General features: G+C 37.5%; 1 protein-coding gene across 6 annotated transcripts in view; it reads left to right on the top strand.

Moving 5' to 3' along the window:
• Nucleotides 1–16,341, top strand: part of ZNF385B (zinc finger protein 385B) — a 169,185-nt gene that overhangs the window by 62,651 nt on the left and 90,193 nt on the right. For 2 of the 6 annotated variants that reach the window (XM_080400390.1, XM_080400392.1), the window contains exon 1: nt 12,999–16,306. The exons of the other annotated variants lie outside the window; for them this stretch is intronic. The gene's annotated coding sequence lies outside the window, so the exon portion shown is untranslated. Of the gene's footprint in view, nt 1–12,998; nt 16,307–16,341 lie in introns of those variants that run through there. 6 annotated transcript variants of the gene reach the window in all.

Consider the following 16,341-nt stretch of genomic DNA (forward strand, 5'->3'; position numbering starts at 1 on the left):
GTAGAGACTTATTAGCCATATCTGAAAAGAGCCCAGAAGGACAACCCTATTGATTTTATTCTTATCTTGATGACCTTGTCGTTTGAGTTAATGGTTTCTAAACTTGACTGAAGAACTTGCAGGACAGTCCTTTTTGTCTCTAGTCAAGGAGAAAGGAAAGTAATGTAGGGCTGAAAAACAGACTCTTAGGATTTTATTCAACCTAAATCTTTAATGTGTATGTTAATTTGCATGGCTGCAAAACCAACAAGAACATTGTATTCATATAATCTAGACAAGACTGACATGTAGTTCATCTGTGTTAAATTATATATTTCACTTAATAATCTGGAAGTCATTTGGAACTGCAGTAGGCATACTTACTCTTACCTAATAGAAACTCTTGATGAAGCTACATTTTGAGGAGAAGGGGAAAAAGAACGGGGTCTTACTGATCTAGAAGCCAAGCTGTTTCTCGCTGTGGCATTCATGGTGTGGCTTCAAAGGAAGAATACTTTTATGCATATCTGTGGATTCATTTATCTAGTGAGGAAGCTACTTTTGGGAAAGTAGGGGTGCAAAATCATCTGAGGGAATTATTTTTTTTGTGACAGATCATTAATTGATTTTAAAATTGTCCTGGCTTCTGTAAATCCAGACAAAAGCGAGTATGCAGCATTTCGTGTAACTGATGCTAAGATAAATCCCAATTTTCAGTTCCCACATGGCATAGCGAACTTCGCTTTCATACAGAATGTTGTTAAAACTTGGATACTGGGTGTTTTATAGATTAAGAGGTTGTTGCTCTCTTGTAAATGTTAACTATCAGAGCAGTCTGCATAAGATCAAGAGGCACTGAGGGATAATGTAATTACAGTTTTCCAAACAACTATCTGTTTCAGAATAAAGAATCACGATAAGAAAAAATCAGAGACAATAGATCTCATAGTTTCAGCATAATTAAGATTTTTGCCAGTAGCTATTATGGGAAAATGTTCTTAAATATTTTGCCCTTACCCCTTTGAAAGATTTGATGTTAGATGAGCATGATTTTAATTCAGCAGCTACTTTATTAAGCAAAAGCAGCTCTGATTCCCAAACTTGTAGCCGACCAGAGCTGTAATTACCATATTTAATTACTTCTTTTTTTTGGCTTTCCTCATGGAAAGCTTCTTTAGTCAATCCAGATGAGGGGAAGTTATGTTAAAGCACAAAATGTTTTGTTCTTACTAAAAAGTTGAGAAAAACCCAGAAACTACATAATTATAGAAAATATTAAAAAAATTCAAATTAGGTTTGAGCACTGGTGCTTTGTTATGATTTAAATTATGTAGATATGTCTGCTCTTGGGAGCTTACATAGTAGTATCATCTTCAGTAAGATGGTTAAGCATGTTTAAGCATGTCCTCTGTTTTGTACAGGCAAGTACAAAAACAAAAAAAACCCCAAACTTATAGAAGGTATAAAGGGTGGCAAAAAGCTTGTATTTTTACAATTATTTTTGTTTTGGTTCCACTGAGCTTAATAGCAGTATCTAGAGGCTTCTGTATAAAAATTCCATCTATTGTGAGCAGGACTAAAGCTCCATTTTTAATGATGTTGACAAGTAAATATTTGACCTCTTAAATTTGTTTGAATGTTTGAAATATTTTTTTTAATTTGTTGAGATGCTTGAAAGAGTCTTATCAACCTCCACTCGGTTCACTTCTTGAAGATGCAGGTTATATCTAGATTTCAAGGTAGATTCTTGTATTGATGGGCTAGTCTCTCATTTCCTGAACTAGTATCATTAAGCACAACTTCATGCCTTTTTTTCATTTTGCTAGCTCTCATCTACATAGAAAAGAGTTAAAACCAGTTGTAGAGGTCTTGGAGAATCAGCTACCATTTTATTATGATCTGTCTTGTTAGGATATTGCCTTATCTTAACATCTAGAATCATTTAGGTTGGAAAAAGACCTTTGAGATTACAAAGTCCAGCCATTAACCCAGGACTGCCAAGTCTATCACTAAACCATGTCCCTGAGCACCATATCTATGCATTTTTTAAGTACCTCCAGGGATGGTGATTCTACCACCTCGCTGGGCAGGCTATTCCAATGCTTGACCACCCTTTCAGTGAAGAAATTTTTCCTAATATCCAATTTAAACCTCCCTTGGGGCAACTTGAGGTCATTTCCTCTTATGCTATTGCTTGGTATCTGGGAGAAGAGACAGACACCCCCCTCACTCCAACCTTCTTTCAGGTAGTTGTAGAGAGCAATAAGATCCCCCCTGAGCCTCCTCTTCTCCAGGTTAAACAACACCAGCTCCCTCAGCTGCTTCTCATAGGACTTGTGCTCCAGACCCTTCATCATCAACATTGCCCTTCTCCAGACATGGTCCAGCACCTCTACATCCTTCTTGAAGTGAGGGGCCCAAAACTGAAGACAGGATTTGAGGTGTGGCCTCACTAGTGTTCAGTACAGGGGATGATCACTTCCCTGGTCCTGTTGGCCACACTTATTGTGGATAGAAGCCAGGATGCTGTTGGCCATTTTGGCCACCTGAGCACACTGCTAGCCTGAGTTCAGCCAGCCATCATCCAGCACCCCCAGGTCCTTTTCAGCCACTCTTCCCCAAGCCTGTAGCACTCCATGGCGTTGTTGTGACCCCAGTGCAATGTAATAGGAAATTATTTAAATAAAGCTAGTGATCAATATTGCAATAATAAAGTTCACATGAGTAAGGTAATTTTTTTAAAAGTAAGTTTTTTCCAACTTGGATATCTGTCTTCTTTAAAAAGTAGATATGAGGTTGCAAGAACATGTTATTTTGGTGCTAGTTTTTATGTAACTATAATCCTGGTCAGCCAGCCTTCCCATATAAGAATAAAAGGTTATATGAAGGATTGAGACAAAGCTGCTCTGGCTCTTCTTTGCATCCTAAGTTTCATTTGTCTCCTTAGTCAGTTTTTCTCTTGTCAGGGGCCAGAAATGCTGACTGATAGAAATGAACACGAAGTGGGAGGGGTAGACAGAAGAATGCTTATGCGACTGTTCAGAGGTATCCAAGAATAAAGTACTGAATTACTGTTTTGCTGATTTCTTAATGTGGATGTGTTCATATTTCACAGTTCTGGTGCTGCTAATCTTTAATTATGGGAGACAATTGCTTGACTGCAGGTCCAATTTATTTCCAAAGAGGGCAAAAAAATTATGTAGGAGTCCTTTTCTAGGTTCAGGAGGTACCCACCTCTTTCTTGTGATGTATTTGAGAATGGCAGCCTTGTGCAGATTAACCCACTGAAGAGACAATGTGCTCTGGGACAAGACTGATACTGGTCTGTATATTTCCCACTGGTTTTGAAAGATGAAAAGTTCTTGGCTTCTAGGATTTGAGGACGTTGAATTCATTATGTGGGCTTTTTCTTTTCCTTTCTGTGAATTACACATTTCTTTTTGCTTTGTATATAAGCATCTTGAAACCTATACTTCTTTCTAAAGCAGTTGTTTTCTCATATTTTTAATGGTTTGGGATGCCAAAAACACTCATTTACCTGTATGTGTGGTGGTGTTTTCTGTAGAAGTCCAGCTTTTAAAATAAGAAATCAAATTCCATTTTACTCTTTCTCAAGTTTCTCTTTAAGGAACAAATTTTTTGAAGAAAAATCTAAAGGGGGATGTTATTTTTATGTAAAAAATGTGAAATTGATACGAGGAAACCTAAGGATAAGTTATCCTAAGATCAACCATTTCTGCTCATCTACTGTCTGTTTATATACTGAGTAGTCATTAAATTTTTCTTTGAAATCGGTGAAATGAAGAATATACCTGACATACTCAGTAGAACAATGGGCATGGAGACCTAGAAGTATGTGCAAAATAAAAAAATAATAAAATAATAACCTGCTTCTTAAATAATTACAGATAGGGAGTGGATGAGCTTGCTTCTTACACTGCCCTTTTATGCTTCACTAAGTGAAGGCACATGGTAAGGTTCTTATTTTAACTGGTGATGCTGTAGTGCAGACAGCAAGCCCTAAACTACCTCATTAATCCATTCCCAGACAATACAGGTATTTATGTATATTGCAGGAGGACATGAAAATGAGATTAAAAATACAGTCCACCATTATTCATCAGCCTTTAAAATGAGATAGTATGACCTAGCCTTGTAGGCTGCTCTGTACAGCCATATTTCTACATGCTCGTCATGTCTGCCAAGCACCTGAGGGGAGCATCCCGGGAAGGTAGAAACCTTCCAAATTAGTGACCTGGAGTAGTGCACATCAGAGTAGCAGGGCTGAGTTACGGGTAGTCGATAGACTAGTCAGAAGTTTTGGGAAAGAAGCAGCAGGTAACTTCTCTATCCCAAATTCATAACGCTAAAGCATGCTTATATTCTTCACTAGCCTGACTTGAAGACAAATGCGAAGACATGTGAGCAAAGGGCTTTAATGTCACTGTTGTTTGTAGGAAGGTGCTGGCTCCATCTGCTGCCCGGTAGGGCTTTTAACAGGTCCTGGAGTCTCAGTTTCACTAGTATCTTGATCTTGGTGCAGTAATTGGTTTGCATTTGGAGGACTCGGGGTGGACATAGAACAGTTTTTCTTCACTGTGATTCTATCAAATGCTTGATGCTGGCCCGAGGATTTTTGGAGCAGTTAATAAGAACAATAAGGGAATTTGTCCATATTAAAAAAAAAGGGGGGGGGGGGGAATGGGGGGGGAAAGAAGGGAATTATGTCGTTCCTATAATTTAATCATTTACATGTATATAATCAGTTTATTATATCATTTTTTGCTAGAGGATACATAGAAGTTACCTTATTGTTAAATATATTGATAATCATTGTGATGTAACTTATCTTTTCCAGGTGTTTGGTATAGTTCTACAGCTGTCAAAATGTGCAGACTTAAAAACTGACTCATTCACAGAAACTGGTCCTCTGCTCATGTCATCTAAAACTTGCTTTTCTAAATGCTAAGCTTTCTATTTAAGAAAACAACTACTATGAATTTATTAACTGAAAAATACTGTGTGATCTCCATCACCTTTTTCCTGAGCTCAAGAGGCCAGGCATAACTAGGAAAGTGAGTGATTTAGGAATAACTTGGTACATTGGAAAAGAGGAAGCTGATGACAAGACTTCAGATGAAGTTTTGATTTATTCGGAGTACTTTTTCAAGGAGTCAGAAAAACCTTTATATGTTTAAGAGACAATCTAAACTATCTCTTAATTTCCATTAAACTGTATTTAAGTGGTGTTAGGTGCCTCAATGCTCTAAATGGCTAAAGGAAGTGCTGGCTGTGCTGTGGAATCCATCTTGCTCACCTGGTTTTAGTTCATCTGTTCCTGAATATTTGTGTTTCATTGTATGGCAGCAGATGAAGCTTCCTTAGCAAGCTGGCTTGCTCAACAAAATGTTTCTGGTAGTATCACTTACAAGCAGGACAGATGTAAGCCTCATCCATGTTAGTAGGCCTTGCCCACAATTTTGTTAGGAAACTGGCCTGTCATGGTAGCTTAAATTAATACTGTATAAGCAAGTGTATTTGCAGTTGTTGTGGTTCAGTACCATTAATTTAAAAGAGAGCTTGGGTTGAGATTTCTTTTAAGGGTACCTCAGACTTAAACTAAGGTGAAGCTGAAGGATTGCAAGTCCCAGAAAGACAGCTGGCCCAGTTTTCCAAGGACACAGTATCTGCAGTTTCTTTTGGTTTCTGTGTAGTTTCAGAGGCTCAGTGCTTTCAGAAACTGGGTTGAGTGGCAGATAATAGCGAAATAGCCCTCAGGAGTGATCACCAGATTAGGAAAAGATTAGTAAAATGGCTTTACACTTTGGATATTTTTATTTAGATAATAATGCTATTGAAATAATCTAATTTGAATGAGATTTTTATTTGAAAAAAATCACATGCATGTTGGTTGTATTAAAAAAAAAAAGTCTTGTGATGCTTGTCTGTTTTCTGTATGACAATTAAAAACTCCGGCATAAATCTGCATCCTGTCAGGCACAGCAGTGCTTTGTCGAAAAGGTGGCAGACTGCAGTGCTATGAATCTGTTGAAGAACATACTAATTCATTTCAAGAAGATCAGTGAAAATACATGCCATTCTGATTGAGCTTCAATCTATGATTAATGAAATTACTTCAGTCTATGATTAATTAAATTAGGTTGCTTGAAAATTCTTAACAGGTGCCTGGAACGACCTTACTTAATGCTATCAGTGCTTTAAATGTCTCCGGAGAGCTTGGATAAGCTGACTTGAGTACCCTGTTAAAGAAAGTATGTCCTATGTGAACAAGTTGTCCCAAAGGAATAAAATTGGTATGTCTTAGATGCCCTGGAGGAAATACATGCCTAAATGCATGTGATAAAAGGCAGTTAGGGTATCATATAAGAAGCTTAGAGGTTAAAATTGCAAGATTAGTATTTTATCCAGATTATAAAGAGTGTCATGTATACATTGCAAATAACCTTCTTTGAGGAAATCTTACTGAGTGTAATGTGATTCAGAGATAATATTTCAAGATGAAGTAATTGCTCTGAGATGTCGCTGTGATTTTTGAGCTGTAGCAACATACCCTACACAATTCATGTGATGCTTTTAGAAGTGTTAGCTTTGGAAGCTGCAGAGCAAACTGTTGGAATTTTCCATCAGAAGGGTATAGGTGGAGGTCTGACAGTGAAGCCGCTTCTGTGGCGCTGTTCCTGGAGTCAGTGAAGGGCTGTTTTTCTTCCATCCAACGTCTGGAAATTTTCAGCCAACCTTCTGTATATCTTGCACTTGTTCATACACAGATTTGGGAGCATATGCTTGTATTCATAGTAGATATAAATACTTGTGGAGTCAGAGTAACATTCAAACAACTGTGTGCATCTGTGAACCCGCAAACCTTTGGGGATGGATTTTAACAGGTGTAAATCTGTTTTGAGTTCTGATGTGTCTGTGCAGGTGCCATCTCTGCAAAGCCCATGCACACAATTCAGTGACTTTGTAGAAAGAGAAGGCTGGCTGCAAAGAAAAATTAACTCCGTGTCTTGTGTCAGCTAAGCAGTTTAATTGGCTTTCACACCTAAGGCTGAAATAAAAACAAGCTACTACTTGTCATCATGCTCTGAGAGCCTGGTCTCTCTGTAGAGTAACGCACATCCATCTGCTTCAGAGGGAATTTATTACAACAGACTCTGTCCTACTACACTGGAATTCAGCTACCTGACCCTGGAAACAATCCCCCTGTGTAGTGCAGAGCCCTTGGTCATCTTCTCACACACATCTTCCATGTCCAAAATAACCCTGACATGGATTCTCCTGTGCTGAGAGGCTCCATTCCTTACAGCTTTCTCCCTTCCAATGATCTACAATGTAGCTATGCTGATGCAAGAGTGCGTGCTTTCCAGTTGGCTTTGAAGTGGGTGCCATTGATCTGATGTATTGCAGAAATACTGGAACAGAGGCTTCAGAATGAAATATTGTGCAAACCCCAGAAAAAAAAACCAAAAACACACCAGCTGCTAACTCAAGCAGCACCAAAGAGGAAAAGGATTCAATGTGCAAGAAGAAAAAAAAGGAAGAGAGGCCAGTATCATCTTAGTTATGCAGTGTTGTGAGAATTAAGTAAAGAAAGGATAGATGGAAAGACCATGAAAAGAAAAGCTGAGAGAAAGTGGCAAATAGAGAGGAAAGATTGAAGGGAAGGGAGTCTGGGGAATGAGCAAATCCTTTCCAACTTGAAGAGGCTGTGTGGGAGAAGACTGGAGCCAATACACAGTCCACAGAACAGACATCTCACTTCACATTTACAGAGTATGGGTAGAAATTGTGTTTCTCAGATTGTATCGGTTAAGCAACTCAGCCCCTGAAGGCAAGAGACTTTCCTCAGCATCTGTTTTACAACCCTGGATTAACACAAATACTGAAGAGAGTTGCACTGTGTCATACTTAAGTCCTGTTGAAACTCATTTGTTAGAACTAGACTGTACAACCCTCCAGCCCTGCATTTTATCAGAAGTGTTTTCATCTGTAGAAGCTTCCTGTTGTGCCCTACCATTAGATGAGAATGTCTATTCGGGGTGGGGGGAAGTTAAAATCTGAACAGAAAGAAATACTGGTATCTCAGGTAAGTCTGCCAATAAGATCCCCTAATGAGTGATCTTTGAGGCAGAGATGGTGTTTCTTGACATGATTTCATGTCCTTTTCTGTTTCTTCTTGCATTAGGGTGTTACTCTTTTCATAACCCAGCGCTCAGAATGTAATTTTGGGCCATTACAAGCACAAATTTGATCAAGTCAGTGGCTAAATGCTGTCATCAGCTCTGAGTATTATTTACAAAGTCCTGTCCTGCCAAAAATGTGAACTTTAAATTGATCAATGAGTCATTATCTCCTTGAACTGATTTATTTCATTTACATTTTTATCTTTTTTTTTTCTTATTGCTGTGCTGCTGCTTTTAATTTAAAACTTTTTCAGAAAGAGAAAAGGGCAAAGCAATATTTTTTGTGAGATGGTCCTTAAAACAGGATTAACGTAGTTTGAGCTGTTAGCCAGTATTAGAATATACTTGGATGTATTGTTTGTTTCTTATGGCTTCATTCTCTCAGTAAAGCTGTCTTGACACTTCCTGCCTATGTTCAACCTTTTTGGCATATAAGTCCTTGCAAACAGTATGCAGATTTTTCTTTTTAATAATTTCGAAGACTCTTAGAGTTATTGGAAAGATTTGAATGTATTTTCAAACTAAATAAATGTATTTTCAAACTAAATAATGGCTCAGAAAGCTGTTTTAAACTTACTTTTTCATGTCAGTGCATATGTCTGGTTTTTTTTTTTATCATTAATCTAACGTTCTTTGACTGTGACCTAGTCTGCTTACATTTATGTAGTATGAATTGATGATTGGTTTGCTAACATCTATTATCCCTTAACAACAGAGAGAAGCATGCTGATACAAAAAAAATAAATCTGAATGGAACTTTTCATTGTTCCTTTCCTGTAGCCTTTACTGTATTTTCATATTTCTGATGTCAAACAGGTGGCTTTCATGATACAATACATATGTAATAGATATAATTAAAAATCATCAAGCATCATAAAAAAAAAAAATACTTGCAGCTGCTTAAGCTCTGTGATTCGCTGTTGTTCACATTATTTAGGAATTCTTTATCATTAACGTTATGATGAATGTATATTTATTTGAATTTTGGAAGCAAAAGCTGAGGAAGACACACATATGACTGTTGAAGTTTTGCCATTTCTACATATACCATTTTTTCACTTCTAAATTTTTCTGAATGTTAGAAAGCAGGATGCTATTATTGCTGTTTGACACTAATCTCTACAGAAGTCCAAAGTGCTGTATTTTGGACTTCTGGAAGGATGATTTGCTTTGTGCTCAGGCTGAAAATACAGCACATCTACATACACTGTCCATTTTTCTTCAATCGCATCCTGACAGTACAATTTTTTTCGTTTCTGAACATGAACCAAAATATAAACATGTTATATTACAGTCTACTAGGGAGACTTATCTGTATCAAAGCAATCTGGGGACAGAGAATGGACATAGAAAGAAGTCTAAACACTATGTTTTGTGTAGACATTGATGGATTTTAGGTGACTTTTATTCCTTATTAAAACTTGTTAGCCAGAGATAAGAAGTAACCTATTACAAGTACTCAAAATACCACTTCTCCAGCATCCACACGTGAGAGAGAGATGCTAGGGAAATACAGAGGGAGGGGAAATTTAAAGCATGAACTTAGGGTTAAAAAAACCAAAAGACGCCACCTGAGTATCTTAACAGTTGACCTGTATGTCAACTCTTTATTCTTTGACTACAGGAGCTGCTTGTGAATGAGACCGGAGTGCACTTGCCCTCAGATGACCTCCTCAAGAGGCCTTTCCTTTCTTGTTGCTCCTACAGTCCTAGTGTGATGCGCTCATGCTCGCTCTCTTCCCCTTAATTAGGTTTGTGGTAGTCGGTGCCACATTTGCAGTGAATGATGTACCACCTTGTCTTCTGGAAGGTCAGCATCTGATAGCTAGCTGGAAAAATACGCATTTGCTTTTGTCACGTTTAATTTACCATTGTTCTTCGCCTAATTTACTTCCATTTTTCCTTTCTTTCCATCTCTCCTCAATGCCTTCTGCTATCTTATAAGATTTTGCCCTTTCATTCCATTCTTTTCTCACATATTATACAGTGGTTTAGGGTTTTTTTTGTCTTTTTCTTCTTTCTTTTCCAGCACCTATCCTTACACTTGTTGCTTCTTCAGCTCTTTAGCACCATCTATAATGCAGTAGCTGCATGATCACCTCAGAGTGGTGCTCCAAGAAGTGCTGTCCTGCTTTCCATTTCACCCACATCATCCCTCCTGTGTTTGTACCTGCTGTGCTTTCACAAGCATGTTCCTGCCCTCATAGCCAAAAACGCCATTACACTGGCAGTGTGATGGGGCCATATCTGTGCTGTAGCAGCACTGATTATGGGTCTCTGAAAAGGCCTTCTTGGACAAAATAAAAACCAAGGGATGCCCAAAATCTTGGGGACAGTGGGCGTTAGTACAGTAAATGAGAGTTAATAGTGGTTTTAAAAGGAGGGGAAGAGAGATCTGTAGTGAAAACTGTGACTTCTTGTGTCTTGGAGATCACGTTTTAATGTGAGCTAGAGGGCAGGCTGAAATGTTAAAACTGTGATGAATGAGTTCTAAGACTTTCCTCTGCAACCAAAGGCAAACTGGTCTTCTGTGAGACTGGCTGTTACATACTGTTGGGAGGGAGAGGGAAACAGAAGGGAGCTACAGTGTGTTGAACCAGCTAGGTGGTTAAACCTGAGTGTGCTAGTGTAGAGGCTAATGGCTTTAGTAAGGAGCCATCAAACATTGCCAGAAAAGAGGCATTACAGTCATTGAACAAGTGGACCAAGTGGGGGAAACATGCCTGCCAGTTTTGGGGGGGCGGGGGGGATATAGTAATTGCCATTTTGTCTTGCCTTAAATGTGTATACATACTACGTGCTTACGGAACACGTGAAACACTTCTGCAGTTAACTGTGAAGTTTTAAAAAAATAAATAAATCCTTCAGACATCACAGAAAATACAAGCATTAGTATTATTGTCAGCGTGAGAAAACGCGGTATTTACTTGGGAATACTGGTCATCTTGCTAAGTCATCAGAGTCTGTATAAAACCTACATAAAGTTTCATAGAGGTTTGATGTTGCCAATCCCAAGTGTGCAATGAGAATGAGTCACATCTTCCAAGATCACAAGATTTGCTTAAAAATCAGAGAGGTTTATTTTTAATTGGCTTTCATTTTTATTTGCCTTTTTATGTCAAAGCTGATTCATTTTTTCCACTGTTTTTCTCTGATCATTATGGCTAGAAATGCCCATTCCCTTTTTATTTTTTTTTTAAATAAAAAGAGAAGGAAGGGACTTTTAACAATACCAAATATTTCAGGACATGTAACAAAGTCGTGTAATTGCTGCCAAGTCATGTTGGCAGGGTAATTATCAAAGTAATCCCCCTTTTAGTAAAAAGAATGAAGAGTAGAACATTGTAGAATAAAATAAGATTAAGCTAAAGTTTTATATGTGTGGTTTTGAGTAACCCATAGTCACACCCTAGAGAAGAGTGTCGTCACTGGAACAATATGTTTTATTAAGGACTGGGTACAAAATTCATCTGGTCACAAAAATTTTGTCTAGTATTTTTAGGTATGTGAAAGTTTGTTCCAAATAGTTTTTCAAAGTCCTGTTTTACCCCTCCTCCCATCCCTTTACTTCTATAAAAACAAAACAAAGAAATCAAGTAAATCTTAACTCTATACATTTAAGGGAAGGCACCAAGGTGGAAGGGTTATATGTAGTTTCTTCCATGATCTTCAGTTTAGTTTCTCCATGAGGAATTATCTGACGTTACTGCAACTGTAAATTGCATCAGATAAAAGTCTGTCCTTAATGCACTTGGATTTCTTTCCTTCTTCACCTCCCCCGCCACCTTTTTTTTATATTTTATTTTAATTTTTTTTATTTTACAACTCTTTCTATCACTTAATCTTACTAGGATACTTTTGGGAAATTTCTTTTGAAGAGTCAGAAGTTCTTCACAGACCCCAGCTGCATTGTACTGACACAGCACATCCCAAAGTGAAGAGATATGCAGGGCATGGGCATCTCGTTTGGTTAGAAATCTATGGTTTGAGTCCCAGCTTTCAAATGATGTGTCTTTTGCTTTTATAATAGGAAGAGGGTGTGTTTTTTTTCTCTTCGTAGCAGAGGCTAATTTTAATTGTGAAAAAACAGTCTGCTGGATTTTAGTGGACAGTAGGTACTTGCTATGGTAGCAGCAATGTTGTAAATGTTTTTATTCTGTGTCCAAATTAATTTTGTAGGTAACTTTTGAGCTAAACAAAAAATCCCAAACAGACTCTGCTTTTATTTCTTTAAAGGAAGACTTCTATCAGAGGAAACAAGTTCAGCTGTAATGTAATCAAGCAGTATGGAAAGATGGGGCATTTGCTTTTGCAAAACACTAATTTAGCCTGCCACTTAAATTTTCCTTGATACACTGTGTTACTGTATTACTCTAAGTAATGCAGTAGTTCTGTAGGGAATCTTTCCCTTCGTCAAAGATAGGCAACTGCTTTTACACAGTTGCAGTTTAAACAGGACAGATGTAGTAAAATATGTCTTTAGTGATGACTCTTTTTTTTTTTTTTTTTTTTTTTAATGGTTTTGTTGCCTCAAATTAAGGTGGCAGCAGCTACTGCCTGTTTTTGCATCTCTTCCACATAGTCTGAAGAGGTATCATTCACCAATGAGAGTGAAGTAAAGTGTCCCAGCAGTTTTATGGGGCAAGGCATATTTCTCAGCAGCTCAAGTTCAAACCTTACTCAAAACCTGCACCAAGTCAAGAAGGAGCTTGTGAGAAAGTTCCCTTTGCAAGATCTGTTGTGCAAAACTTTCTATTCTATTGGACGAACTGTAGAAGAGAAACATGCTTCTGGGTAAGTAATTCCATGTGGAGGTTAAAATCTGTCTTTCCACTAACTGCATAATAGAACAGTGTATGCTTGCTCCAGCTGTATGGAAGGAGAAATACATGCACTGTTTTGCTGATTTATTTTTAATAGCAATCCATTAGTGAAAGCTGTACTCATTTGCTGTAGTTTAGGAACTGACTGGTCAAATTAGGAAACATTAGCACTGTAGGTGCCTGTGATCTATTTTTATTATTTTTTTTCAGATACTTTTTATCTTTAGGTAAACTACATCAGAGAAATACAAATGCCAAAATCAGCATTTGAACTTTATCTTTTTTCCCCCCCCGTTAGATGGTAATCATGACATTTTCTGAAGGAAGGCTATAAATGAAAATTCTTGTTAGTAAGCCCATTGGAAGAATGTATTTCTTAAATATTAAAATAAATTTGTTTCTTATTTCTGAGTATGCTGATGGCTTACTGTAAAAATTTAATGCTTGATTATTTTATGTCTTTAATTTCCTTTTAGTATTATGCTGCTAAATCCTGTTCACAGATATTATGCTTTATAATAGTTTCAATAACCATAAATAGTAATAGCATTTGAAATAGGGAATACCTTCATGTGTACTTTAAAGAACAACTTCAAATTATTTAGCTTATGAAATGTTAATGTGTTGCAGATTACACTGTACTGCTTAGCTGCAATGTTAAAAATGTCCATGATGCATTCAGAAAATTCCTCTTAGGATGCCTTGTTAGGTTGACAGCATAAATGCTCTCCTGCTGCCCTTGCCCTCAAAGTCCTGTTTATAGTTAGGCGATTAGCTTGTAGAACACATTTGGTTGTTTTTCTGTTGTTTTTTTGTTGTGGTGGTTTTGGGTTGGTGGTTTTTTTTTCATACAAGGCAACCTTGTCTGGAGGAATGTCACTGGTAGTTTTTTTAAGATGTTAAAATAAATACTAATAAAATGCTTATTTTGAATTAGTATTATGAAATAAATACTAATAAAATGCTATGAACTGAGTGTTACAAAATACTTTCTGCTCAGTGTAAGTACTATCCTTGGACTGTGGCAAATTCCATTTCATAGGATTCCAATGCTTTTAAAACTACTTCTTTTACCTTTCTTTAAACTAAAAATTATGTCTATCCATTGACCATAATTTTTGGTTATTGTCACCTTGTTTTAACTTTATAAAGGCATGAAAATGTCCTGGGGAGATGTTTTTCTTAGGCAGAATTGAGGATTAGTACAGTATTTAGTTTAATCTAGTTAAATCGTTCAGATTCCAGCAAATTACGTTGCATGTTTGTAGGTGCTTCAGGACTGCAAATACAGCTATTTCATAAACATTTATCTCTTCTTCTCTTTCTCTTCATATATGTGTCTGTGGCATTGTTCTTATGTTTTATTTGATGATTATAGTTTTTACAGTTTGGGTGCTGAATTCTTTGTGGTAGGGAAATGCTCTCTGACTTTTCTAGACCTTTGCTTCTCTGTGACATTTTGTGTATTCAGATAATAGTCATGATAATAACTTGCTGTGCGGCAAAGAAATACATGTTGTAAAAGGTTTTAACAGAGAAGTCAATGTGAGAAATACGGTGATTTGGTTGTTCCTGTTGCTCACTTCCGTGATTTCAGCATTCTGTATTTAGAAATGTATTAATTCTTTCTGAACTTGGAGCAGTCCACATCATCCATGCTGCCTTTAGGGTGCTGAGTTAAACATCACTAGTCATAATTTCCCTGTGCTACCATTATCATGGTAATGTCTAGATTTGCACTTATCTTTGGTTTTCCAGTGTGGCTCATCTGATAGCCCACAGAATGTGGCAGGCTGCTGTATGTTGTCCATAGCAAATGGCTACCAGGCAGCGCAGACAACCCCCAGATCTTGGGATGTTCCTGACTACCGGGAGGTAAGGCATAGGCAATGAGCAGTCCATGCTGTTCAGGCATTGTCTGTCTGCTGCTCTTGGCCAGTGGATGGCAAGTCCAAGCTGACATTGTCCTGGCAGAATGGCTTGCAAGTGGAGAGGGAGAAATGAGAGTCCAAAACCTGATGTCAAACCTTTGGAGACTGTTGCAATGTGATGAAAACAGTAGAGAAAATTCCATCTATCCCGAAACTGTAAAAAAAAAACAAAACAAAACCCCCAAATATCCACCAAAAAAAAAAAAATCAACAAAAAACCCCCACAAACGCCCTGCCCCTAACACCCCCCATCCTAAAAAAAAACCCAACCCACTGCAACCAACCAAAAAAAACCCCACTTTAGCTCATAAGAGCTGCTTCATACAGACCATGCAGCTCTGATAAGCTGAGAAAGGGATTCTGTTGAGAAAGAAAGCCCAACAAAACTTGGAAGCTTGTGCACCAAAGATGACATGAATTTTGGCATAAGCTGAGCAACACAACTGCTGCCAGATGAGGAAAAATATCTAACCCTTTCTGGTGGCAGTGGCTATCATTGACCCTACTTTTGGGAAAGAAGACATAGGGCTCTGAGTCATAGGGGCAAAAGGCAGCAATCGGGGTCAGAAAGGGTCCTCAAGAGGGGGTGTTTGAACAGGACTCTGAAGTACAAAAGTACTACACCATCACCTTCCCAATTATATTTCCTAATGATAGTGATTTAAAAAGCTTTATCTGTAGGAAATATGAAACCAGCTTTACAAGTAAGCAAGAATTTTGGTAATGGGCAGTGCACAAATAAAATCTGCGTCCTAGATGCATGTACAGATTTCTTGATTTGGCAAACAGATATTTGGGGTTTTTCAGCACTTGACAATTTGGCCTTTAGGGAAAAGATGCTTTTATGTGCTGTAATACTAAAATGCAGTTTAAAGTCATTATATTGTATAACTGTAGGGAACATCAAGATCTTTTGGAATGACTTATTCAAATTTCCTTATAGTCGATGGTGTATATTTGAATAAATTCAGGAAAAAAATAATCTTAAGCTGTTTCTATCCAGTACTGCTTTAAAGAAACAGCAAAATATAATCATTTCGTCACTTAAAGCTGCTTAAACCTTCAGGGGGAAAAGGGTTACTACTTAAATTTCAGATGAAAGGAGTGTTTTGTGAATTCATCTGTGTCATGTATTCATACCTGAATTAAAATGAGCCATGATGTACTGCACTTTCTCAGGAGCATTACATAAACTTCCTTGTTCTAAATCACGCAGAAGTTTGAAATGTGCAAACAGAACTGAAAGAGACTTTGCAGTAGTTTCTCCACAAGCAGGAAGCCTAATATTTACGCAACATTCAATAGGGTAGTGGACACAGACACAAGCAGTACTCTCTCCTACAAAACTTGGTTTAACTGGTAAAAGAAGGTAGGATCTATCTGAACAACAACTTTTTACAGTTG

Source organism: Falco punctatus, assembly GCF_963210335.1.
Source record: "Falco punctatus genome assembly, chromosome: 8".
NCBI classification, from domain to species: domain Eukaryota; kingdom Metazoa; phylum Chordata; class Aves; order Falconiformes; family Falconidae; genus Falco; species Falco punctatus.